General features: G+C 50.1%; 1 protein-coding gene and 1 long non-coding RNA gene across 9 annotated transcripts in view; one reads left to right on the forward strand and one right to left on the reverse strand.

The window, feature by feature from the left end:
* Positions 1-24,921, forward strand: part of RIPOR3 (RIPOR family member 3) — a 106,008-nt gene that overhangs the window by 650 nt on the left and 80,437 nt on the right. Inside the window, exon 2 of one of the 8 annotated variants that reach the window (XM_071079142.1) lies at positions 9,119-9,567. The exons of the other annotated variants lie outside the window; for them this stretch is intronic. The gene's annotated coding sequence lies outside the window, so the exon portion shown is untranslated. The remainder of the gene's footprint in view (positions 1-9,118; positions 9,568-24,921) is intronic. 8 annotated transcript variants of the gene reach the window in all.
* Positions 344-22,487, reverse strand: LOC139358430 (uncharacterized). The gene is made up of 3 exons (XR_011613254.1): positions 22,327-22,487; positions 4,739-4,910; positions 344-563 (listed from the first exon to the last, which is right to left on the reverse strand). It is a non-coding gene; the product is annotated as an uncharacterized lncRNA (long non-coding RNA).

Here is a 24,921-nt window from a genome sequence, read left to right on the forward strand (position 1 = left end):
AAACCGTGGTTGAACTGGGTGATCTTTAAGAGATTCTCATGATGACAGCTATTCCTTGTGCAACTGCGATAAGCCAGGCACTGTGTAGGCATTTCTGAATCCTCCGCTGGGGAAATCCCTGTAAGCCCGCTGTGGGGTAGGTATTATTGGTGTCCTCATTGTACACTGAGGAAACAGCAGCTGGGAGAAGCGAACCGACTTGCTGAGGTCACACAGTCCGTCAGTGGCAGAAACTAGAAAAGACCTAGGTTTTTCCGACTCTGCTTTGGCTAAACTCTTCCGCACACCCCCAGGATTCTGTATTCTGTGCTCCATGGTTCTGCAATTATCCCAAGCAGCAGGAGTGAAGGAGAAGGAGGTGTGGATGGAACATCAACTGCAGGAGGGAGGCAGAGGTGGGACAGGAGTGACAGGCTGACACCGGCAAGCAGCCTTTTACTCTCTAAAGGATGTGTCAAGCCAGGGTGGGGGCTGGCGGCCCTGGGATGGAGCAGGGGTTTCAGGCTTGAATGACGAGCGCCCAGTGCAATTTCCTAGATTTGCTGCCTTGTTGTAGGAGGCTCCTAGGGGCATGAGAGAAGAGGGTTAATATGTCAGAGGTGGAGAGAGCTGGGGGCAGGGAAACTGGCATATGCCTCAACTAGGTTTTGTTCCAATTTTATTTTGCCTTTGCAGAAAATCTGTTTCGAATCACTCTGGGCCTGTGCAGCGTTTTTGGATGAAATAGAATTCTGAAACGCGTACAGCGCTTTCCACATGCCTCCCCTGGAGGGAATCACATATTAATATTATCGTAAGCTATTTGCATATATATCCCTGCAGTTGTGGCTGGCAGCAGCCAAGAGATAAGAGACAGATAAAGTCAGCTCGTGTCTCCCTGGCACGGAAAGGGAGGGTGCAGGTTACATTCAAGAGCCAGGAAACACGCAGCAGGTGGGGAATCCCTGGGGTTCCAGGCATCAGGCCAGAGTCAAAAGTCCCAGCACCCAGATGTGGCCTTTTCTTTTTTCTTCCCTTGGAAAATTCCATCCTGAAGCAGCTCTGTACTGATCCAGGCCTCCTTTCCTTTCAGGAACTGGCTGTGAATCCCCCACTGCCCACCTTGGGAACGAGTCAGCCCTGAGTCTGTGGTCTCAGCTCTGGGAGCAACTTGTCCAGAAGCTCCCCCAGTCCCAGGCAAACTGGGACAATTGGTCACCCTACCCAGTTCCACCCTCGATTTTCTTTGTGACCTTGAGCAAGTCACTTCCCTTCTCTCAGCTTCCTCATCTTTAAAACAAAGGGATTATTTTAGGAAAGCTCTACAATCTCTCTGCAACCCTCAGATTCCATGAGTCTGGTTGAAGAGCACTTAAGTTCTGGGTGAGGGTGTCTGAAAGTAAGATGAAGTTTGGAGGGAGGCTGGATGCAGTGGCTCACGTCTGTAATCTTAGCACTTTCAGAGGCCAAGGCAGGCCAGTCACCTGAAGTCAAGTGTTTGAGACTAGCCTGACCAACATAGTGAAACCTCATCTCTACTAAAAATACAAAAAATTAGCTGGCCATAGTGGTGCGTGCCTATAGTCCCAGCTGCTCGGGAGGCTAAGGCAGGAGAATCGCTTGAACTGGGGAGGCAGAGGTTGCAGTGAGCTGAGATCGTGCCACTGCACTCCAGCCTGGGAAACAGAACGAGACTCCATCTCAAAAAAAAAAAAAAAAAAGAAGTTTGGAGAGGAGGAAAATCTCCCCGCCACTTCCCTAGAGAAGTCCAGGATGGCGCTGGAGGAGGCTGGAATGAAGGTGGGCTTGGGGAAAAGGACTGATGGCCTGTGGTACCATCGGCACGGGGGTCAGTTGTAACAACCCGATGGCCCTGCAGCTTCTGAGGAGCCTCATGGGTTGTTGACAGCGTGTCATGATCTTGTGGCCCAGCGTTTGTACTGAGTGCTTTGACCCAGAGGCCCACTGGTTGCTGAGGTTTTCCCCATTAGAACCTCAGTGCTCCCCCAGGATCCCCCAGTTCTTCCTGGGGAGCTCCAAAGGGGTATTTCACGTGCCCTCGCGAACCAGTCTCTTGTTTTAGTCATCCTTCCTGCTTCCTCTTTCCTCTGGGGCCGTTTGGAGATGCTTCCCTGCCCAGCACAGCAGCGCCCACGGTGCCGTCTCTGTAAACTCCCAAAGCTTCCCGCTACTTAGCGCTTGAGATGCCCTGGGTTCTGGGCAGATACGAAGATAATGGCTTCCTCCTCAGTTCAGTGATATTCTTTGCCATGTTGTCCCCACACAGAGGTGTGCTGGAGTTAGCTTGTACCAGCTTGTGAAAGCTGATTGTCAGATTTTCAGGAATTAGGTGAACGGGTTGCTAAACGCAGCCATTGTTAAATATTAAATTATATGAACTTACAATTAAATAAATTATATGAAAAACAAAGGTAATCAAGGCTGAGTGTGGTGGCTCATACATGTAATCCCAGCATTTTGGGAGGCCGAGACAGGAGGATCATTTGAGCCCAAGAGTTTGAGACCAGCCTGGGCAACATAGCAGGACCCCATCTCTACAAATAATTTGAGAAAAAACTAGCTGAGTGTGGTGGTGCGTGCCTGTAATCCTAGCTACTCAGGAGGCTGAGGTGGGAGGATTGCTTGAGCCCAAGAGGTCGAGGCTGCCATGAGCTGTGATCTCACCACTGCACTCCAGCCTGGGCCACAGAGCAAGACACTGTCTCAAAAAAATAAAAATAGATAAACAAATAATTAGAAATTTTTTAGAAAGGAAAATATTAACTGGTATTTCTGAAGAATTATACTCCTTCATCAATTGTAACCATAGGTTGATTACAGATTTTGCTGGGGGCAAAAAATCAACAAAACTGCTACCTGTGAATGAAATGATTATATTACATGTACAAAAAAGGGTATTGTAAGTTTTATTTTTATTTGTAAATTGTGTGCTGCACATCCTTTATTTGAAGACAATTTTTTTTTTTTTTTTGAGATGGAGTCACTCTGTCGCCTAGGCTAGACGACAGTGGCGTGATCTCGGCTCACTGCGACTTCCGCCTCCCAGGTTCAAGCAATTCTCCTGTCTCAGCCTCCCAAGTAGCTGGGATTACAGGCACCTGCTACCATGCCTGGCTAATTTTTTATATTTTTGGTAGAGACGGGGTTTCACCATGTTGGCCAGACTGGTTCGAACTCCTAACCTCAAGTGATCCACCCACCTCAGCCCCCCAAAGTGCTGGGATTACAGGCACGAGCCACTGCGCCCAGCCTACATCAATACAATTTATAATAAACCGAAGTAGTGTGTGTGGATATGCAAATATATGTACTTGCCCATGCACACACGTGCACCACACACTCACTTTCCGGGGGAGAGAGCTGGTTGCTAAACCTTTGCCAGCGCACCACTGGTTCCACAGCACCTATGGTCGTGTCCGGGTTGTCCAAAATCCTCTCACGAACAGTCCTCAGTCCTCTTCCAAAGGAATTCAGACCCCAGGCACAGGCCTTGGATGCAAATCTTTCAACTTTCTCCTCTCACTTAAACCAGCAGCCCAACTGCTCTCTCTTGCTGGAAGCACTGGAGTGGATGCAGACATATCGGGTGGGGTAGAGACCCTGTCTACACTAGCAGCATCTGGGCCCCAGCTCCACTAGCGCCAAAGGCCCTGGGACGCACTCTCCATTACGTCCACTGTGTCTGCATTCGCAGGGCATTTCGAGTCGGTCCGCAGCGGCTCCCGATTAGTCCTGTTCCATTTCTAGTCTCTCTCCTGCCATTCTTTGTTTTCATGCACAGCGAATGATGCCCTAACAGAAACGGCATCTTGGAAGAAGTCAGAGGAACAGCTAAGCCAAACCTATAGGAAAGTTCAGACAGCTTGCTATTTTTAGAAACTCTAGGAGCCAGGTGGGCCCTTTCCAGTTGTAAGGGCCTAAGCCAGCAAGCACGAGAGGAAAATATTTCTCATTCCCAAGTTCCGCTCTCTTATAGTCCAGGCCAAAGAGGAGGCCCAGGTGGGACATTAGCTAAGAGAAGCGCGACTGCAATACAAGAGAACCATGCCCACAGCAGTTTAAAAGAGAACTAAAACGTGCATTTTTTTTTTCTTTTTTTTTGTTAACAGAGTCTCACTCTGTCACCCAGGCTAGAGTGCAGTGGCGCCATCTTGGCTCACTTCAACCTCTGCCTCCCAGGTTCAAGAGATTCTCCTGCCTCAGCCTCCCTAGTAGCTGGGATTACAGGTGTGCGCCACCACGCCTGATTTTTGTAGTTTTAGTAGAGATAGGTGTCCCACCATGTTGGCCAGGCTGGTCTCAAACTTCTGACCTCAGGTGATTCGCCCACCTTGGCCTCCCAAAGTGCTGGGATTACAGGTGTGGGCCACTGTGCCCAGCCTATTTTAAAAAAAATTCTATCCCATCAGGCCAGGCACAGTGGCTCATGCCTATAATCCCAGCACTTTGGGAGGCCAAGGCAGGAGGATCGCTTGAGACCAGGAGTTCAAGACCAGCCTGGTCAGCATAGCAAGACCCTTGTCTCTACAAATGTATTTTAAATAATTAGTTGGGTGTGGTTGCATGCACCTGTGGTCCCAGCTACTCAGGAAACTGAGGCAGGAGGCTCACTTGAGCCCAGGAAGTTGAAGCTGCAGTGAGCCATGTTTGTGCCACTGCAATCCAGCCTGAGTGACAGAGTGAGACCCTGTCTCAAAAACAAACAAAGAGGAACGAAAAAGAAATTCCGTTGGCTCACCTGTCAACCTGCACCCAGAGGCTGACAGCTCTGTGTCACCTCCGCTCCCTCCACCCTGGTCCCAGCAGCCACGGTGTCTCTCTCTGGACTATCGCAGTTGCCTCCTCACCGGTGTTTCTGCTTCTCTCTTGCCTCCCTCCTGGTCTACTCTCCGTGTGCAGCCAGCGAGGTCCTGTTAAAATGAAATCAGATCCCGTTCCTTGTTTGTTCAGGACACCTCCTGTCTCCAGCCAGCCCTGGTCCTGCCTTGCCCAGAGCACAGGCAAAGTCCTCACCATGGCCTACAAGGCCTGCAGGGCCCGGGCCTCTCTGACCTTGTCTCTCCTCCCTCCCACTCCCCACACTTGCTGTTCTTGAGGTCAGGCACAGTCCTGCCCCAGGACCTTTGCAATCGCTTTTCTCTCTGCCTGGGTGCTCATTCTTCACATATCCACGTGGCCCACTTGTTCATATCGCCCAGGTCTTTACACAAACATCACCTTCGCAGTGAGGCCATCCTGACTCTCCATTTAAAATTATAGCCTTCCTTCACTCCCTGGTCTTCTCTATCCCTTTTCTGGTTTATTTTTCTCCTTACCACACATCTCTCATCATCTAACATACATATATATTCTTATTTTCTTAAGTGTCCCCTGCTGGATGCTGGAATGTGAGTTTCCTGAAGGTAGGGATTTTTTTTTTTTTTTTTTTTGAGATGGAGCCTCACTCTGTCACCCAGGATGGAGTGCAATGGTGCAATCTCGGCTCACTGCAACCTCCGCCTCCCAAGTTCAAGTGATGCTCCTGCCTCAGCCTCCTGAGTAGCTGGGATTATAGGTGCACACCACCATGCCCGACTAATTTTTGTATTTTTAGTAGAGACAGGGTTTTGCTATGTTGGCCAGATTGGTGTCGAACTTCTGACTTCAGGTGATCCACCCGCCTTGGCCTCCCAAAGTGCTGGGATTACAGTTGTGAGACACTGCGCCCGGCCTCCTTTTTTAAAAATGGACCTCAAGTAAGCAGAATTGACCGGGCACAGTGGCTCACGCCTGTAATCCCAGTACTTTGGGAGGCCGAGGCGGGTGGATCACCTGAGGTCAGGAGTTTGAGACCAGCCTGGCCAATATGGCGAAATCCCGTCTCTACTAAAAACACAAAAATTAATCAGGCCTGGTGACACGAACCTGTAATCCCAGTTACTTGGGAGGCTGAGGCAGAAGAATCACTTGAACCCAAGAGGTGGAGGTTGCAGCAAGCTGAGATCTCACCGCTGCACTGCAACCTGGACGATGGAGTGAGACTCCATCTCAAAGAAAAAAAAAAAGAAAAAGTAAGTAGGATTGAATGATTCATAATTCCATAATGACGTACTGAAAGGGCAACTGAACAGCTCCACCTACCCTTCCATCTAACAAGCTCTTTATAGCTATTTATAAAATGATAAATACCTGTGAAGCCATGGCCCCGCCTAAGTGCTGGAACTCGGACAACCATTTTACATCTACTTCCGAACTCTTTTCCCATCTTGCCTCCCTCCGTCTCCCACTGTGGTAGTAGCTGCTTCTTGAATTCTGTGTTTAGCTTTCCCTTGCCTTTCTAAAAATTGTGGTAAAAAACACAGAATTCACCACTTTAGCCATTTTAGGCGTACAATTCAGCGGCACTACGCACATTCACAATGTTGTGCAATTATCAGCGCCATCCATTTCCAGAACATTTTCTTCTTCTCTATTTCCCTTGCTTAAAAAAATAGTTTTATCACTTACATGTATGCCAAAATAATGTGTCATTTACTTTTACTGCTGTTTGAATTTTACATAAAGATATATCTTGTCTTCTGGCACGTACACGCAGACACACACACACACACACACACACACACACATATATTTTGAGACAGGGTCTCACTCTGCCACCCAGGCTGGAGTGCAGTGGTGCAATCTCAGTTCACTGTAGCCTTGACTTCTCGGGCTCAGGTGATCCTCCCACCTCAGCCTCCCTGGTAGCTGGGACTACAGGCATGAACCACCACACCGGGCTACTTTTCTGTAGAGACAGGGCTTTGCCATGTTGCATATTGCCCAGGCTGGCCTTGAACTCCTGGCCTCAAGCAATCAGCCTGCCTTAGCATCCCAAAATGCTGGGATTATGGGTGTGAGCCACGGTGCCCAGCCCCTGGCACTTATATTTTTATAAATCATTTTATTGCTAAAATTCATTGATATGATTGCGTAACACTTGTTCATTTACTTTTCCCTGCTGTGTACTATTCCATGGCATACCAGCATTTATTTTTCCTGTCTATGACCACGTGGGTTGTTTCCGTTTGTCAGTTTTGTTTGCTACATAAACGGTTCTGCTTTGAGGGTTCGTGTACTGTCCCATCGCACACATACAGGAGTGTGTCTCAAGTATGTACCTGGGAGTAGAATTGCTGGAATATGAAATCGTATGCTGAATTATCTTCCAATGGTTGTACCAATTCACAAGCCACCCTCTACACATGGCATTTGTCAGATGTCTTACTTTTTGCCACCTGAATGGGTGGAATTTCCCCTAGATCTTGACTGACACCAAGGACGGGGCTGGAATGTCCAAAAGCCTTGAATGGGCTGCGTGTTCGTGACGTCCCACATCTTTGTGGCACAGCTTCTCCTGGAGGAGAGCCAAGCCTGGCAGCTGTACTACAGAAAGGAACACGTGGAGTAGGGATTACGGATCTAATAACGTCAACTTTTCCTTCCTCCCCTCCACCTCCTTTTATTTGGTCTGGTTCTCACTGCGTGTGGGAAACGGTGTGGTGGGGAAGGGGCAAATCCTTGGTCCGTGACGGGTACTGTTGCATGCACTTTACAGATATTGCTATTAATTATTTACCCCTCAGATCCTGCAAACGGAGGTGCCCTTAGAAGCCCCACTTTACAGTATGGAAACTGAGGAACAGAGAGGTTAAGTAACTTGCCTGATATTACACAGGGAGTAAATGGCAGAACTGGGTTTGAATCCAGCTCTTCTGGTTTTCTCCGAGGTTTATGCTGCCTTTCAGTAGTGCCTGCAGTTAAGGGTTGCAGACTCCTCAGTCCTACAGACTTGGGTTCAAACCCTGGATCCCCTACCGCCTCACTGTATACCTCTGAGCAGTTATATCACGTCTCTGAACCTCAATTTCTCTAAAATGAAAAGAGCCATCTTTTCCAGAAGCCTCATTATATGTTTTTTTCTTGTGCCTTATTGTTTCTTCTCTTTTCTTCTTTTGTTTTTTTGAGACAGAGTTTGACTTTGTCATCCAGGCTCAGTGCAGTGGCACGATCTTGGTTCACTGCAGCCTCCACCTCCCGGGCTCAAGCAGATCCTCCCATCTCAGCCTCCTAAGCAGCTGGGACTACAGGCATGCACCACCATGCCCAGTCAGTTTTTATATTTTGCAGAGACTGGGGTCTCACTTTGTTGATCAGGCTGGTCTCAAACTCCTAAGCTGAAATAGATTCACCCGCCTTAGCCTCCCAAAGTGCTGGGATGAAGGTGTGAGCCACTGTGCCAGCTCTTGTTTCTTGTTATGTTATATTCCCCTTCTTGAAGTTTCCCTGGAATATGTTCTTTGGCTTACACCTGTCAGAGTTTATCCCTGGAGCTGAGGGGGTATCAATGCCACTCACACTCGTACCTGCAAATCAGGGTGCCCTCCCACCCCCTGACCTAACAAAAGCCAAAGGTTGTTCGTAGGAGCAGGAGATAGGCGCTGGGCGTCAGGAAAGCAAGTGTCCACTCTGGGCTGGCTGGGCTGGTTTGGGCCACTGACCTTCGTGACCATTGTATTGTGAAAGAGGCTGCTTTGATTGAGCTGTAACCAGCACAGGCAGCCTTTGGCCAGGTCGGCATGAGATTACCAGCCGCGCACGGGCGGCTGCACACAAGTCTGCAATACCTATTCTGAAGGGTAATTCTCTGGGATAAAGCATGTTTATATTTTTTAGGGAGGTGGGGAAGAAAATTCCATTTCTGTTGCCAATTAGTTCTGCTTGAGAACAGCTTTTCTCAACACCAACATATTGGCTGCCCAGACTTGAGTTCTGTTGATTAACTCAAAGTGGGGAAAAAAGTGATTTTTCTTTCCTTCCTCCACCCCCAACCGTGAAACCCGGCTGTTAGTGATGAAAGGGGTCCTGTGGATCATTTAGTTTTCCTTGTCATGACTCCAGGAAAGGCTATAAAAATAATCAGTGGGCCCCGCTGGCCGTAATTGACTGTAGAGAGAAGCTGGCTACCACAGCGCCTGAGTTATGAGAATCTGTTTCAGATGCAGGCTTCAGTTGAGCCTCCTCTAATGACACCTGCTCCCCAAGGCCAGTGGAGGGTGGGGGTGCTGATGCTTGTCTGCACGCTTCTCTTCCTTCCCAGGTTCCAGGGAGCTCCTGGCAGAGCGACCCAGGACAAAACAGAGATGCTGGGAGGATGGGACCAAGCATAGGTCTGGCGCCTGCTGCTTGCACCAAATTTCAGGTCTACTGTTTGTTTGTCTGTTTGTTCTGAGACAGGATCTCACTCTGGTTGCCAGGCCGGAGTGCAGTGGTGTGATCTCAGCTAACGGCAGTCTTGACCTCCCGAGCTCAGGTGATCCTCCCACCTCAGCCTCCCGGGTAGCTGGGACTACAGGTGTGTGCCACCACACTTGGCTAATTTTTGCAGTTTTTTAGTAGAGACGGTTTTTTTGTTGTTGTTGTTGAGACAGAGTCTCACTCTGTCACCCAGGCCGGACTGCAAGGGCGCGATCTTGGCTCACTGCAACCTCTGCCTCCTGGGTTCAAGCGATTCTCCTGCCTCAGGCTTCCAAGTAGCTGGGACTACAGGTGAGCGCCACCACGCCTGGCTAATTGTGTGTGTGTGTGTGTATTTTTAGTAGATATGGAGTTTCACCATGTTTGTCAGGATGGTCTCGATCTCCTGACCTCGTGATCCGCCCGCCTCAGCCTCCCAAAGTGCTGGGATTACAGGCGTGAGCCACCGTACCGGTGGAGATGGGATTTTGCCATGTTGCCCAGGCTGGTCTCGAACTCCTGAACTCAAGCAATCCTCCCGCCTCCGCCTCCCAAATTGCTGGGATTACAGGTGTGAGCCACAGTGCCTGGCCCAGTCCATTGTTTGTTGACCATGAATCTGGGTTCGAGGAACTTCACTTCTTGGTGCCTCTGTTTTGTTTTTTTTTTTAATTTAATTTTATTTTTTAATCATAAACTCAACCAAGTGGCACCTTCATTTTATATATTTTTAAAATATTATATATATAATATTTTTTGAGGTATATATAATATTTTTTGAGGTATATATAATGTTTTAAAATATTATGTGTGTGTGTATATATATGTCTCTGTGTGTGTGTGTGTGTGTATATATATATATATATATATATATTTATTTATTTATTTTTTTTTTAGACAGGATCTTGCTTTGTCACCCAGGCTGGAGTGTAGTGGTATGATCATGGCTCACTGCAGCCTCAGATTCCTGGGCTCAAGCAATCCTCCTACTTTAGTCTCCTGAATAGCTGGTACTACAGGTGTGGACCACCAGGCTTGGCTAATTTTTTGAATTTTTTGTAGAGATGAGGTCTCACTTTGTTGCCCTGGCTGGTCTTGAACTCCTGAACTCAAGTGATCCTCCCACCTGGTATCATTTTAAAGGTGTCATTTTAAAGAGATAATAAGGGTTCCTCCTCCTGGGGTGATGTGAGGATTAAATGAGTTAATAACATGCAAAGCACTTGCAAGCAGCCCCCACCATGTGCAAAGTCCTGCGTAAACGCCAGCTTTTGTTATTTATTCAAGACTCCCCCACTCTTCCTCCCTTGACACTTGAGTCGTATGTGGTTGTGCCAAAATATCTTAGTCCCGTCCCCTGCTGATGGACATGAGATCAGTTCCGATCTTTGGTGATCACGAATAGCACTGCACTGAATAACCTGTGGCTTGTGTGCCAGCCCCTCCACTCACTCCTTAAGGTATGTGACCCCCATAATAACCCTGGCCTTGGACTTTCCTTCCTGGAGCCTGCAGAACGAGGAGAGATGTGTGGGCATGCGGCCAGCTCTGGCCTGGCATGCAGACAGGCCTGTGGGGTGGGGTGGGAGGTGGGGGCAGGCCCTCCCTGAGCCAGGTGGGACAGATTCCTACTGTGTCCCTCTGGTGAGTGAGGAGCTATGGGGTGAGTTTCAGAGGGTTGCAAGGTCACCCAGCCCCCATGTTCCTGGCAAATGCCCTTATGTGGTCTGGAGAGAGGAAACCTGTACTGTGCCACCTGGGCTCTGCCCATTTTTTTGTAATCCTGTTCCTCTAGGAAGCCCGCTGGGATCTCTGCTCCAACACACTTTGCTATATTGGCCACTGGTTTAGCACCCATGGTGGTTGGTTCTCTTCTTGTGGGGCAAAACCCATGATGATTGAGAAAATGAGTTCTGGAGTCAGGAGGCTGATTTTGGTCCCAACTTCCCAGCACCTCCACCCTTGTAACTCCTGTGGTCTCTGTGTCCTCATCTGAAAGCAGACTAAGAAGACGAATAATAAGGCCAGGCACGGTGGCTCATGCCTGTAATCCCAGCACTTTGGGAGGTCGGGACGGGTGCATCACTTGAGGTTAGGAGTTCGAGAGTTCGAGACCAGCCTGGCCAACATGGTAAAACCCCATCTCGACTAAAAATACAAAATTTAGCTGGGCATGGTGGCACGTGCCTGTAATTCCAGGTACTCGAGAGGCTAAGCCGGGGAATCGCTTGAACCAGGGATGCAGAGGTTGCGGTGAGCTGAGATCGCCCCACTGCACTCCAGCCTGGGTGATAGAGCGAGACCCTGTCTCAAAAGAAAAAAAAAAAGCCAGGCATGGTAGCCCATGCCTGTAATCCCAGCACTTTGGGAGGCTGAGGCGGGTGGATCACCTGTGGTCAGGCATTCAAGACCAGCCTGACCAACATGGTGAAACCCTATTTCTACTAAAAACACAAAAATTAGCTGGGCGTGGTGACACGAACCTGTAATCCTAGCTACTCAGGAGGCTGAGGCAGGAGAATCACTTGAACCTGGGAGGCGGAGGTTGCAGTGAGCTGAGATCGCGCCATTGCACTCCATCCTGGGTGACAGAGTGAGGCTCCATCTCAAAAAATAAATTAAAGAAAACAAGAAAAGTATAATAGTAATGGCAACAAATTCACGGGAAGGTCTTGTGTGGTCTCAGAGACATAATGCAAATGGGGTTAGACCCTGTGTCTGGCACAAGAAATATAAGCTGGTGTGAGAAAATGACCCATCTATGGGAATGCCTGGGCCACAGGCAGTTGCAGCCACCTCTGAAGGGAATTAGGCCGAATTCCCAGGAACTCGGCAAATCATCCACCCTCAGAACTGAGTTTTCTCTAGAAAATGAGGGTGCTAATGATATGTATCCCACGGGTTTGATGTGAGAATTAAATGAGACCAAGCACATATTGCCTTGCGTTTACACTGTGGTCTTGTTGATATTATTAGTTATCCGTGTTGATAGTTGTGAGCATCCTTCCAGACACTGGCACGATGTGGTGCATGCAGCTGGTGCTTAGTGACTGCAGATGGATTGACGGACAGGGCCAAGTGTGAAGTAGAATCTGGGCTGGGTGTGGGTGGCTCATACCTGTAATCCTAGCACTCTGGGAGACTGAGGCAGGAGGATTGCTTGAGCCCAGGAGTTTGAAACCAGCCTGAGTTTGAAACCAGCCTGGGTATAAGCAAGACCTCTACTAAAAAAAAAAAAAAAAAAAAAAAAAAGGTAGAATCTGGAGGAGGCACTGATAGAGGGTGCAGCCCTTAGGGAGAATAAAGGGAAAAAGCCTGATGTGACCTCACCTGTGGGTTTTTTGTTTTGTTTTGAGACAGAGTATTGCTCTGCGGCCCAGGCTGGAGTACAGTGGCATGATCACGGCTCACTGCAGCCTTGACCTCCTGGGCTCAAGTGATTCTCCTACCTCAGCCTCCAGAGTAGCTGGGACCACAGGCGCACACCATCATGTCCGGCTAATTTTTGTATTTTTAGTAGAGACGGGGTCTCGCTGTGTTGCCCAGGATGGCCTTGAACTCTTGGGCTCAAGTGAACCTCCTGCCTTAACCTCCCAAAGTTCTGGGATTACAGGCATGAGCCCCCACACCCAGCCCTAACCTGTGGTTTTATAGTCAGCTACAGCTTAATTCTGGGAGATGATGGGCCTTATCCCACACACCATGGCAAGTACGTGACACAGCAGGAGGCAGACCCACTTCCCCTGACTCTCAGGGCAGCAACCTTCACCCTGACCTTCAGCCCCATGCAGGAAGCGGCCCGTAGGGGCGAGATACAGTGTCCATCTGTGGCCAGAGCCCTTGCACATTTTTGACATTTTTGCATCTTGGGACAAAAGGCGAAGAAACTCAGATGAACTGGTTCTTGTTTCCTGGTGGAAAAACATTCCTGCTCTGATGGAATCTTCACTGTTGTGTGGTTTTGCCTGTGTTTGTGTCTCTCCCTCACTACCCTACAGTTCAGCAGTGGCTACTCTAGAAAACTCATAGAGGGTAGATCCAGGAATGATTTCTGGGATTGTCTGAGGATATTTAAGGGGCCAGAGGGCTCCCTGCACCACTGATGCTAGCCCTGGATCTCCTGCCCCTTCTGCCATTGGACTTGCCCTGAATGAGTGAACAAGTGAAAAAGCAGACATTTGCTGGACAGCTGCTGCCCTCCAGGCACTGGTGTGCTGGTGTTCCACTGTCTGGGGGCTGAGAGCCACTCAAAGCATTCGTATTGGGAAGTTGGCAGGGATGGTCTGGTCAACAGCATGGGCGTTGGCATTGGAGTCAGATGAACCTGCCTTTGTCAGTCCCTAAATAGGGTGGCCTTGGACACACCTGCCTGAACCTGTTTCCTCAACTGCAAAATGTGAATAAAGATAGCACAGTGTGGTCGGTGAGGACTGAGCAAGGAAGTGGCTCTAGCACTTGGCACAGAGTTGGCCCTTAAAAGCAGGCTAAAGACCAGGTAGACCAAATTGAAATCTAGATCCAGCTATGAGTCCCTTAACTTCTCTGAGTCTTTTTTTTTTTTTTTCTGAGGCAGAGTCTCGCTCTGTCACCCAGGTTGGAGTGCAGTGGCCAGATCTCAGCTCACTGCAAGCTCTGCCTCCCAGGTTCACGCCATTCTCCTGCTACAGGCTCCCGCCACCTCGCCTGGCTAGTTTTTTGTATTTTTTTAGTAGAGACGGGGTTTCACTGTGTTAGCCAGGATGGTCTCGATCTCCTGACCTCGTGATCCGCCCGTCTCGGCCTCCCAAAGTGCTGGGATTACAGGCTTGAGCCACCGCACCCGGCCAACTTCTCTGAATCTTGATCACTCCCTCTGTAAAATGGTAGAGTAATAGTGGTGGTTTCCTCTTACAGTTGTTGTGAGGATTTAGGTGAATTCACACATATGATGCATTTATAATGCAGGGAATCTAGTGCATAGCAACCACCTGCATTAGCTGCCTAGGACTGCTGTCATGAAGCACCTCCAACTGGGTGGCTTCAAACAACAGAAGTTTGTTCTCTCACAGTTCTGGATGCTAGAAGTTTGAAATCAGGGTGTGGGCGGGGCCACTTTCCCTCTGAAGACTCTAAGGAAGAATCCTTTCTTGCGTCTTAGCTTCTGCTGGTGGTCAGGGATGCTTGTTGCTCCTCAGCTTCTAGCTGCACCATCTTTACCCACCACTTCCTGTGTGTCCCGGCTTTTTTTAGACAGGATCTCACTCTGTTGCTCAAGGTGGAGTGTAGTGGCCTGATCATAGTTCACTGCAGCCTCATCCTCCCACCATGGCTGGCTAATTAAAAAAATTTTTTTTTTTTTTTTTTTTTTTTTTTTTTTTTGAGACGGAGTCTCGCTCTGTAGCCCGGGCTGGAGTGCAGTGGCCGGATCTCAGCTCACTGCAAGCTCCGCCTCCCAGGTTTAGGCCATTCTCCTGCCTCAGCCTCCCGAGTAGCTGGGACTACAGGCGCCCGCCACCTCGCCCGGCTAGTTTTTTGTATTTTTTAGTAGAGACGGGGTTTCACGGTGTTTGCCAGGATGGTCTCGATCTCCTGACCTCGTGATCCACCTGTCTCGGCCTCCCAAAGTGCTGGGATTACAGGCTTGAGCCACCGCGCCCGGCCAAAAAATTTTTTTTAATTTAAGTTAATTTATTATTTATTTATTTTTTAATAGAGATGGGGTCTTGCTATGTTGCCCAGGCTGGTCTTGAACGCCTGGCCTCAAGCGATCCTCCTGCCTCAGCCTCCCAAAGTGCTAGGATTACAGGTGCAAGCCACTGCACCTGGCTTTTAGTTTCTTTTTTAGAGACTGGATGGGTCTCAGTATGTTGTCCAGGCTGATCTTGAACTTCTGGGCTCAAGCCATCTCCCTGTCTCAGCCTCCTAAAGCACTGGGATTACAAGTGTGAGCCACTGTGCCCAGCCCCTATCCTCTTCTAATAAGGACACCAGTCATTAGACTTAGGGCCTACCCTAATCTAGTATGACCTCATCTTACTGCTTAGATTTGCAAAGACCCTATTTCCACAAATGGTCACATTCTGTGTCTCTGGGTGGACTTGAATTTTGGGGGAACACTGTTCAACTCACACCACCACCTAATCAATAGTAGCTATTACGAATACTCCTCTTACGACAGAATTTGCTCAATACACACTATGTGCTGGGCACTCCTCCAAACTCCTTTTATTCCTCTTCCCATTTAATCCTCTCCGTGACTCTGTGAAGTAGGTACCAGGATTATCTCTGCCGAGGGCCAGAGAGGTGAGCTGATTTGCCCAGGGTCACACATGTTAGCAAGTGGTAAATCTGGGGTTGGGACTCTTTTCTCTCTGACTCCAAAGCTAGCAAGGTTTTGAGACCCTCCAATCCCGTCCCAAGAGCTTAGAGTCAGCTGCACATTCTGTCCCGGAATCCCAGGCATCAGAGATACGCTCTTTCCGGGCCCACACCTCCTTCCAGACACATCTTCCCCAGAGAGGCCATAAAAAGCGGGGGGAAAGGAATCTTGTCTTTATAATGGCCAACATGGAGTTGGCCTGCTCCTGCCTTGGACCGCTCGTGGCCGGCTCTCCTGTGGGTCGAAAGCGGTATGACTCCCATGCATGGCAGAGCTTGCCAGGAGTGTATACTTCATGCCTGACATCTGGTAACATTTTGGGAGTCTTGACTTGGGGCTACAAATGGAAAAATGGTTCATGAAGGTGTGATTTATTCATCATCAAGATAATGCTATTAAATAAATGCTCACAACGATTCGCTCCATCGGGTCAGGGAGCCCTGACTTCCCGGGCCAGGCCTGGCGAAGGCCCTGGCAGGACGAGGCTGTTTCTTTGACGCTGAGGAGAGCGTGGAGGCGTGCTGAGGCCGGACTGGGGCCTGATGGAGGCAAACAGTCACGCTGCCGGATGATGAACGGCAGTTTACATTTTAACATGCCTGTGTCTTGGACGTGGAGTAACTGGCTTTGGCTGATCGGGGGTGGGTGCAGTTAGGAGCCTCTCACAGCCGTGAGCTGGAGAAGAAAGGAAGGTCATTTCCAGAGACTGGGGCTTTGGGGCCAGGAAATAGTTGCTCTGTCAGCAGGGAGAGCCAGTGGGTGGGTTGGAGGCCCCTGAGAGAGATCAGGGGCTCCTGAAGGGCAAAGCCAGGCTGCCCACCTTTGCAGGTGTGTCCACCTTAGCTGGCAAGGGTGTCAGAACTAGCCACATGGCAGAGAGCAGTGCCCCAAAGCCAGGCTGCCTGGGTTCAAATCCTGCCTCCCTCACTGACCAGCCGGGCCTGGGACAGTCCCTCCCTAACATAGGGACCATTACAGGGCCCACCTCAGAGGCATCTGTGGGCATCGCAGGGGCACATGGCCCTAGGGGTCTTCACTAAGTGTTAACTGCAGTTGTCACGGTGGTGATGGTATCTAGAGAAGAGTGGGGGCTGGGATGCAGAGAGAAGCAGCCCTGCTGTCTTCTGGCTGTAGATCAAGGACAAGAGTTACCTTGTCTTCTGCACAGCAAGTAGGAGCCTTCTCCTGGACCTGCCTCAGGGCAATGGGGACATCCACCGGTCCGGCTCTCAGCACATTCAATGCTGGGATTGGTTACCACCCAGCTTGGACAGCCCACATAAGCAGCATCACTGGGCTTACCCCCAAATCTCTATGCACTACAGGTGAGTTGCCATGGGCTGGCAAGCAGTCCCCGCACCTGTGGACATCGAGGATCTGTCTTCACATCCCCTTCTGCCCACATGGCTCCAGACCAGGAGGAGATGGGAGGACAGGTGTGCACCTCTATGGGCAGCCAAGCCTGGGGTGGTGGGTGGGGAAGGTGTCAAGTCTGATGCATGTCTGTTAGGGTTCCGGGCACTGTGACGTGCATCCAGGTGGAAAGTCCATTCTCCTAACTTGGAGTCTGGCATCTGTTACAGCATGAGAGCTGGGACCTGACCCTTCCCCTGTGTCCTTGTTACCCCCAGGACTGGCCACTGACAGAGCTGTGGTCAGGCTGTGGGACTCGGGCCAGCTGGTCGCAGCCTTCCCACAAGAGTCAGTTACTGGGGCTATCAGATGCTGTAGCTGTTGGTTTGTTTGTCTCTGTGGTGCCAAACTGGGCCAGCTTTTAGGCAAGAGCAACCTCATGGGGAACATAATCAACGAGAAAAGGATGGCAGAATGTGGCCTGGGGGTTGCCCAGTGGAGGGCAGAGAGTGCTAGGTTGCCTGGCCATGAAGCCTCTTCAGCACTGAGCTCAGCAGGGGGCTCCAACCCCTTTCACTGCAGGACTCTGCTGGCTTCTGACCAGAGGTAGCTCTAAGCACACTGGTCCTTTGGAGCCCCAGGAGGAACTGACTGGGGTAAAGAGGATGGAGGTAGGGCTTCACCTTGGTGAGGGGCTTTCCTAGGGGGACAGCCAGGTGCTTGGCCTTGTGACAGCTGCTCAGTGAGGGTTATTCACAGCCCCATTGGGACTTGCTGATTGGGCTTCACTTCCTGATTCTGTGATATTCACATGGCTCCAGTTAGTAGTTCCATCCATCCATCCATCCATCCATCCATCCATCCAGTCGCCCACCCACCCACCTACCCATCCGTCCATCTACCCACCCATCCACCTAATCATCTACTCATCCACCTATCCATCCATCCATCCATCCATCCATCCATCCATCCATCCATCCATCCATCCATCTCTTCTTCCTTCCACCCATCCATCTATCCATCCACCAATTTACCCACCCACACACTCACTCATTCATCCATCCATCCATCCATCCATCCATCCATCCATCCATCCATCCATCCACCCACCCACCCACCCACCCATTCATTCACCCACCCATTCATCTATTCACCCACCCAACTATCCTTCCATCCATCTATCCATCTACCCATCTACCCATCCATTCATTTTCGTGATCCTCACAATTAGCCTGTATGTTGGGGATGTGCTGTTATGCCCATTTTCAGATGAGGGTATGCACATACAGATTAAGAACTGGTCTGAGGGCAGAGCTAATGAGTGGCTGTATTAGTTATCTATTGCTATTAGTTATCTATCTATTAGTGGCTAGAGACTGATTTCAGTTCTTTTCTATGTGGGTATCTCCAGCATGGCAGCTTGCTATGTCAAAGCAAGAAAGCCAAGAAGTGTGTGTGTGTGTGTGTGTGTGTGTGTGTACGCTCACATGAGAGAGAGGGAGAAAGAGAGGTGGAAGTCACTGTCTTTTATAACCTAATCTCGGAGGTGACATCCTGTCCCTTTTGCCATATTCTGCTCATTAGAAGTGTCCACCCATGGCCAGGCATGGTGGTTCATGCCTGTAATCTGAGAACTGTGGGAGGCTGAGGCAGGTGGCTCACTTGAGGTCAGGAGTTTGAGACCAGCCTGGCCAACACGGTGAAACCCTAAACAACTCAAATACAACTAAACATGACCCTAAACAACTAAAATACAACTAAAATAAACCCTAGACAACTAAAAACACAAAAATTAGCCAGGCATGGTGGTGCACGCCTGTAGTCCCAGCTACTCAGGAGGCTGAGGCAGGAGAATCACTTGAAGCCAGGAGGTGGAGGTTGCAGCGAGCAGAGATCGCACCACTGCACTCCAGCCTGGGTATCAGGGTAAGACTCTGTCTCAAAATAAATCAAATAAATAAATAACAGAAGTGTCCACCCACACTCGTGCCAGGAGGTGGGATCACTGGGGGCCATGCTAGAAACTGCCTACCACAAGGCCAAGCCAAAGTTTGAACCCGGTCGGATCTGACTTAAAACCTGTCCTCCTGGAGGAAGCCAACTATAGAGCCTTGTTCTTCCCCAGTCCCAGAGACCAGCCACCTGTCTGCTGCCACGCAGGGTTGGAATTTAATCACACATTAGCCTCACTTCATGGGTGTTTACTGAGCGCCTACTATGTGCCAGACACAGTGCTCCACAGGATGGTGCGGTGCCTGCCCAGGGGAGTGCACTGCTGGTGACAGATACCCGTGCTGTACATTTACTCACCTGCCACGTGGGTCTGCAGAGAACACGTCTTTCTTTTTTTTTTTTTTTTTTTTTTGAGACGGAGTCTTGCTCTGTCGCCCAAGCTGGAGTGCAGTGGTGCAATCTCGGCTCACTGCAAGCTCCGCCTCCCGGGTTCACGCCATTCTCCTGCCTCAGCCTCCCGAGTAGCTGGGACTACAGGCGCCCGCCACTGCGCCCGGCTAATTTTTTCTATTTTTAGTAGCGACGGGGTTTCACCATGGTCTCGATCTCCTGACCTTGTGATCCGCCCGCCTCGGCCTCCCAAAGTGCTGGGATTACAGGCGTGAGCCACCGCGCCCGGCCCACGTCTTTCTTTATTTCCTGCAACTGATCTGATATTTCTCACAAAGCCTACTCATAGGGCAACAAGGAAAAAAACTAGATTTAATTTAATCTGATCCAGTACTTTAGAGGCCTTTGGTAATGCTTGGTCTCAAATTTCCTTCTGCTCCTCCCAGCTTTTCTCTAAGCTGGCACTGGGTGGGTGGGGGTGGGGGTGTCCGGTTGTGGATGACGAGACTTCCCAGGAGGAGAGGGGTTTGGGTTTCCAGCCATGTCTGATGCCCAGGATTGCTGTTTGACTTTCTGGCATTTTGGCCGAAACCAGCAGCTGGTAAAACTCATGCTCTGGGCCTAGGCCTGCCTGGCTGACTTGGCCCTACCTTGGCTCAGAGCTCCCTCTTCTTCTCTTTTTTTTTTTTTTTTTTTTTGAGACGGAGTTTCTACTCTTGTTGCCCAGGCTGGAGCGCAATGGTGTGATCTCGGCTCACTGCAACCTCTGCCTCCTGGGTTCAAGTGATTCTCTTGCCTCAGCCTCCTGACTAGCTGGGATTACAGGTGCCCGCCACCATGCCTGGCTAATTTTTGTATTTTTAGTAGAGATGGGGTTTTGCCACGTTGGTCGGGCTGGTCTCCAACTCCTGACCTCAGGTGATCCACCTGCCTTGGCCTCCCAAAGTACTGGGATTACAGCCTTTTTTTTTTTTTTTTTTTTTTTTTTTTTTGTCCCCAGAGCATTTCTGAATCTACTCTCTACTGCGTCTGACCCTTACCTGGGCCATCTACTCCCAGACCCTTCTGCAGGTCCCTCTGCCCCTCACCTTAATGAGGTGTCACCTACTGAGCAAGAACGCATTGAGCCCATCCTGGCCCGGAGAGGACCCAGTGCAGCCAAGGAAAGCGACACACCAGAGCTTCCTTCCTTTCCACTTGCTGCACCTCCAGAGGCCCCACCCCTAAGCTGCTGGAGGGTGGTCTCAGAACACTTTCCTCCCAAGCCCCCAGAGGGTCAGTGCACAGCAGTGGCTTCTAAACCCACTGTCTCGTAGCAAAGTCTGTGTTGATGATCAGGAACTGGATCTGCCACGGTCCTCTTTATTCCTTCTGTACAAATTCAAATATTTCCCAGGTAGCCAGGTGCCTCAGGCCTGAGAGGGGAAGCGCTACTTACCCAGAAAGGCCAAAGAGGAAAGCCCGCTAATATTTTTCGAGCTATTAATATTACCTGTTACCAAAATGATCACACACGTGATTAGTCACGATCGTGGTACAAGTGCCGAAGAAAAAACCTAAGAGTAATGAGGGTGTAAGGAGAGCGGCCTGACCTAGCCCGGGGCTCAGGAGAGGTGGTCCTGAACCAGGGTTGGGTAAGGGGATCCAGAAGGAAGAGTAGGGTGGCTGGGTGAAGAGGGGAGTGTGTATGTGCATGTGTGAGTGTGTGTGTGTGTAAGTGTGCGCCATGTGTGCATATATGAGCACACGTGTGCATGTGTGTGCACGTGTGAGCATGCATGTGCGAATGTGTGTGCTATGTGTGCATATGTGTATTATGTATATGTGAGCATATGTGTGCACATGTATGTGTGTGACTGTCCTGTGTGTGCATGTGAGCAGGTGCTGTGTGTGCACATGTGAACACATACGTGCATGTGTGCATGTGAATGCATGTCAAGTGCATGCGTGAGCTATGTGTGGTGTGTGCATGTGTGTGTGCAGCCTCATCATTTCCCGAATTTTTTTTTTTTTTTTTGAGATGGAGTCTCATTCTGTCGTCCAGGCTGGAGGGCAGTGGCTTGGTCTTGGCTCACTGCAACTCCACCACCCGTGTTCAAGTGATTCTCGTGCCTCAGCCTCCCAAGTAGCTAGGATTACAGGCGCCCACTACCACACCCAGCTAATTTTTGTATTTTTAGTGGAGGTGGGGTTTTGCCATGTTGGCCAGGCTGGTCTTGAACTCCTGACCTCAAGAGATCTGCCCGCCTTGGCCTCCCAAAGTGCTGAGATTACAGGCGTGAGCTACTGTGCCTGGCCATTTCCCCTGATTTGAGGCACTCCATTCTCTGAGTCTCCAGTCTCTGAGATTGCTGGGTGGGTGTGTGTGGGAGAGGAACCGCACTGAGGAGAGGGAATCGGATTCTCTGAGGATGAAGTGCAAAGGCTGGGGCCTCTGCAGGAAGCAGCTTTGCCTGTTCACGGGAAGCAGCTTCTGGAGCCTGAGTGGTTGGTACCACCAGGGACCGCAGTGGTGGCAGCAGCAGGGGCAGGAGGAGGAAGGGCACTGTGTCCCCCATTAGGAATGTCCTCCTCTCTTTCCTGCTGGGCTCAGAGCTGAGAACCAGGATACAGGTGGCCAGGCGCCTCCGTCAGCAGACTCAGGGGCCTGGGCAGAGTCAGTTTCCCCACCTGTGCACAGGGGAGAAAGAGATCTGTCTCTGCCAGGAGGATGAGTGGATGGTTCTCCCTGGGCTGGCAGAGCAAGCCTCAGACTGAGGGCAGCCAGGGCACAGCAGGTCATACTCCCACGGCAGAATGATGCTGAGGTTCCCAGGGTGTCCCAAACACTCTTCCCACCCCCTGCCCCAGTCTCATGAGAGGGCCATGGACCCTGACACTGTGACTACCCTCTGCTAGTCAGGCAGACGCTAGTCACAGCGGCATCGAATCTCAGAAACAGCCATTGCAGTGGGCAGTATTAGTATCCCCTTTCCTCAGAAAGGGAAATGGAAGCTCAGAGAGGTTACGGAACTTACCCAGAATCACAAAGCAAGCATGTGTCCCGTGTCTATGTGATCCCAAAGCCTTTGCTCCTCTGACTCCCACAGCTGCTGTGTGACTTTTCACTTTCCTGAAAGGGAGAAGAAAACAATTTGCTGTAGAAAAAGCTTCAAGCCAGACTTCAGAAATGCCCAGAGCTGTGAGTTCAGTATCATGGCCCCTGCCCTCCCCTCTCTGTGCAGTGGCCGCGCAGTGAGCTGAGCCGCGGTGAGGGTGTGTTAAGAACTTAAAGCAGAAACTCGATTTTGAAATGTTCAAGGACAAGGCCAGAAAGGCTCCTTTGGGGATGGGGTGGAGGTTTCAGTCCATTTAAGTGGGCTGGAGGGGAATTTTAACTTTGCCGGCTGATGGTTAATGTTCCCTTCCCAAGGTATTTGTGATTTATGCTGATGCTTTAAAAGAAAATTTAGCCAAGCTAGGTTCAGAGTCCAGGAAACTAAGGACAAGGCTTTCAGGAAAGCTTTGTTTGGAGGGGAGGTTAGGAGGGATAGAAGAACACTCCAGATACCTCGCCTCCACTCACCCAAAGGAGAGGTCACCTTATCACATAAGACCGTAAGATAGCACCCCAGGAGGGATCATGCTCCTAAGATGTTTCTTCCTACGTTCGAAGAAATGGGTGTCCAAGGCTGGGTGTGGTGACTCACGCCTGTAATCCCAGCACTTTGGGAGGCTGAGGCGGGTGGATCACTTGAGGCCAGGAGTTCGAGACCAGCCTGGCCAACATGGCGAAAACCCATTGCTACAAAAAATACAAAAATTAGCCAGGCGTGGTGGCACGTGCCTGTAGTCCCAGCTACTTGGGAGGCTGAGGAGGGAGAATCGCTTGAACCCAGCAGAGGTTGCAGTGAGCTGAGATGGCACCACTGCACTCCAGCCTGGGCAAGAGTGAGACACTGTCTTAAAACAAAAACAAAAACAAAAAGCAAGCAAACAAACAAAAAAACAAGGAAATGAGTGTCCTGGCTGGGTGCAGTGGCTCATGCCTGTAATCCCAGCACTTTCAGAAGTCGAGGCAGGTGGGTCACCTGTGGTCAGGAGTTCGAGACCAGCCTGGCCAACAGGCAAAACCCCGTCTCTACTAAAAATACAAAAATTAGCTGGGTGTGGTGGCGGGCGCCTGTAATCCCAGCTACTCGGAAGGGTGAGGCAGAAGGATGGCATGAACCTGGGAGGCAGAGCTTGCAGTGAGCCGAGATTGCGCCACTGCACTCCAGTCTAGGCGACAGAGCAAGATTCTGTCAAGAAAAGAAAAGGGAAAGGGAAACAGAAAGAAAAGAGGGTGTCCTTTCTCTGTATTACAGGCCTCTTATCTTAGCTGAATTGAAGAAAAATGTGTATAAGGTCCTAGATATTCACTGTCATGTTAATAAACCCTTCCTTGGTATCCATTCTGGGGCCTGAATGGAAAAACGAAAGGCCCAGAATCTGGGCCTTGGGACTCAGCATTACAAGGGACAAGACCCTGATTTATACCAGCTTAAGCCAAGACGGGAATTTACTGGCTCATAAAATTTAGACGTCTGGGATTCAGTTTGGCTTTAGGTATAGCCGGATACAGTGAGGTGTGTGGAGATGGGGGCTTTAGGGCTGATTTTCCTTCACCTGGCTTGGAGGAGGTTCCTCGGCTGAACCAGTCATGGTGGCCAGAAGAATGTGGAGGTGACTGTCTGTGTTCTACTCCATGTAACTATGTGCACTGAACGTGCTGTGGGATCATTCACCATAAGAAACCCGCCCGGCAGTCGTGGAGGCTCACGCCTGTAGTCCCAGCACGTTGGGAGGCCGAGGCGGGTGGATCGCAAGGTCAGGAGTTAGAGACCAGCCTGGCCAACATGAGGAAACCCCATCTCTATTAAAGATACAAAAAATTAGCCCCGTGTGGTGGTGCGCACCTGCCATCCCAGCTACTCAGGAGGCTAAGGCAGGAGAATTGTTTGAACCCAGGAGGCGGAGGTTGCAGAGCACTGAGATCATGCCGTTTGTCTACAGCCTGGGCAACAGGGCAAGACTCTGTCTCAGAAAAAAAAAAGAAAAAAGAAAAGGGGTCTCTGAGCCAAGGTAGAGCCAAGTCAGCCAGGCAGGCCTAGGCTCCAGCAATCTTCTTGCCTCAGCCTCCTGAGTAGCTGGGACCACAATCACACATCACCACAACCAGCTTTTTTTTTTTTTTGTATTTTTAGTAGAGTCGGGGTTTTGCCATGTTGCTCAAGCTGGTCTTCAACTCTAGGGCTCAAGTGATCCCCCTGCCTCGGCCTCCCAAAGGGCTGGGATTACAGGTGTGAGCCACTGCACCCAGCCAGTACCATGGGTTTTGTTTGTTTGTTTTGTTTTGTTTTTTGAGACAGGGTCTCCCTCTGTTGTCCAGGCTGGAGTACAGTGGCATGATCTCGGCTCACTGCAACCTCTGCCTCCCAGGTTCAAGTGATTCTCCTGCCTCAGCCTCCCAAGTAGCTGGGATTACAGGCATGCACCACCATGCCTGGCTAATTTTTGTATTTTTAGTAGAGGCAGGTTTTTGCCATGTTGGCCAGGCTGGTCTCAAACTCCTAACCTCAGGTGATCCTCCT

The sequence above is a fragment of the Macaca nemestrina genome, chromosome 15 (assembly GCF_043159975.1).
Source record: "Macaca nemestrina isolate mMacNem1 chromosome 15, mMacNem.hap1, whole genome shotgun sequence".
In the NCBI taxonomy this organism is placed as follows: Eukaryota; Metazoa; Chordata; class Mammalia; order Primates; family Cercopithecidae; genus Macaca; species Macaca nemestrina.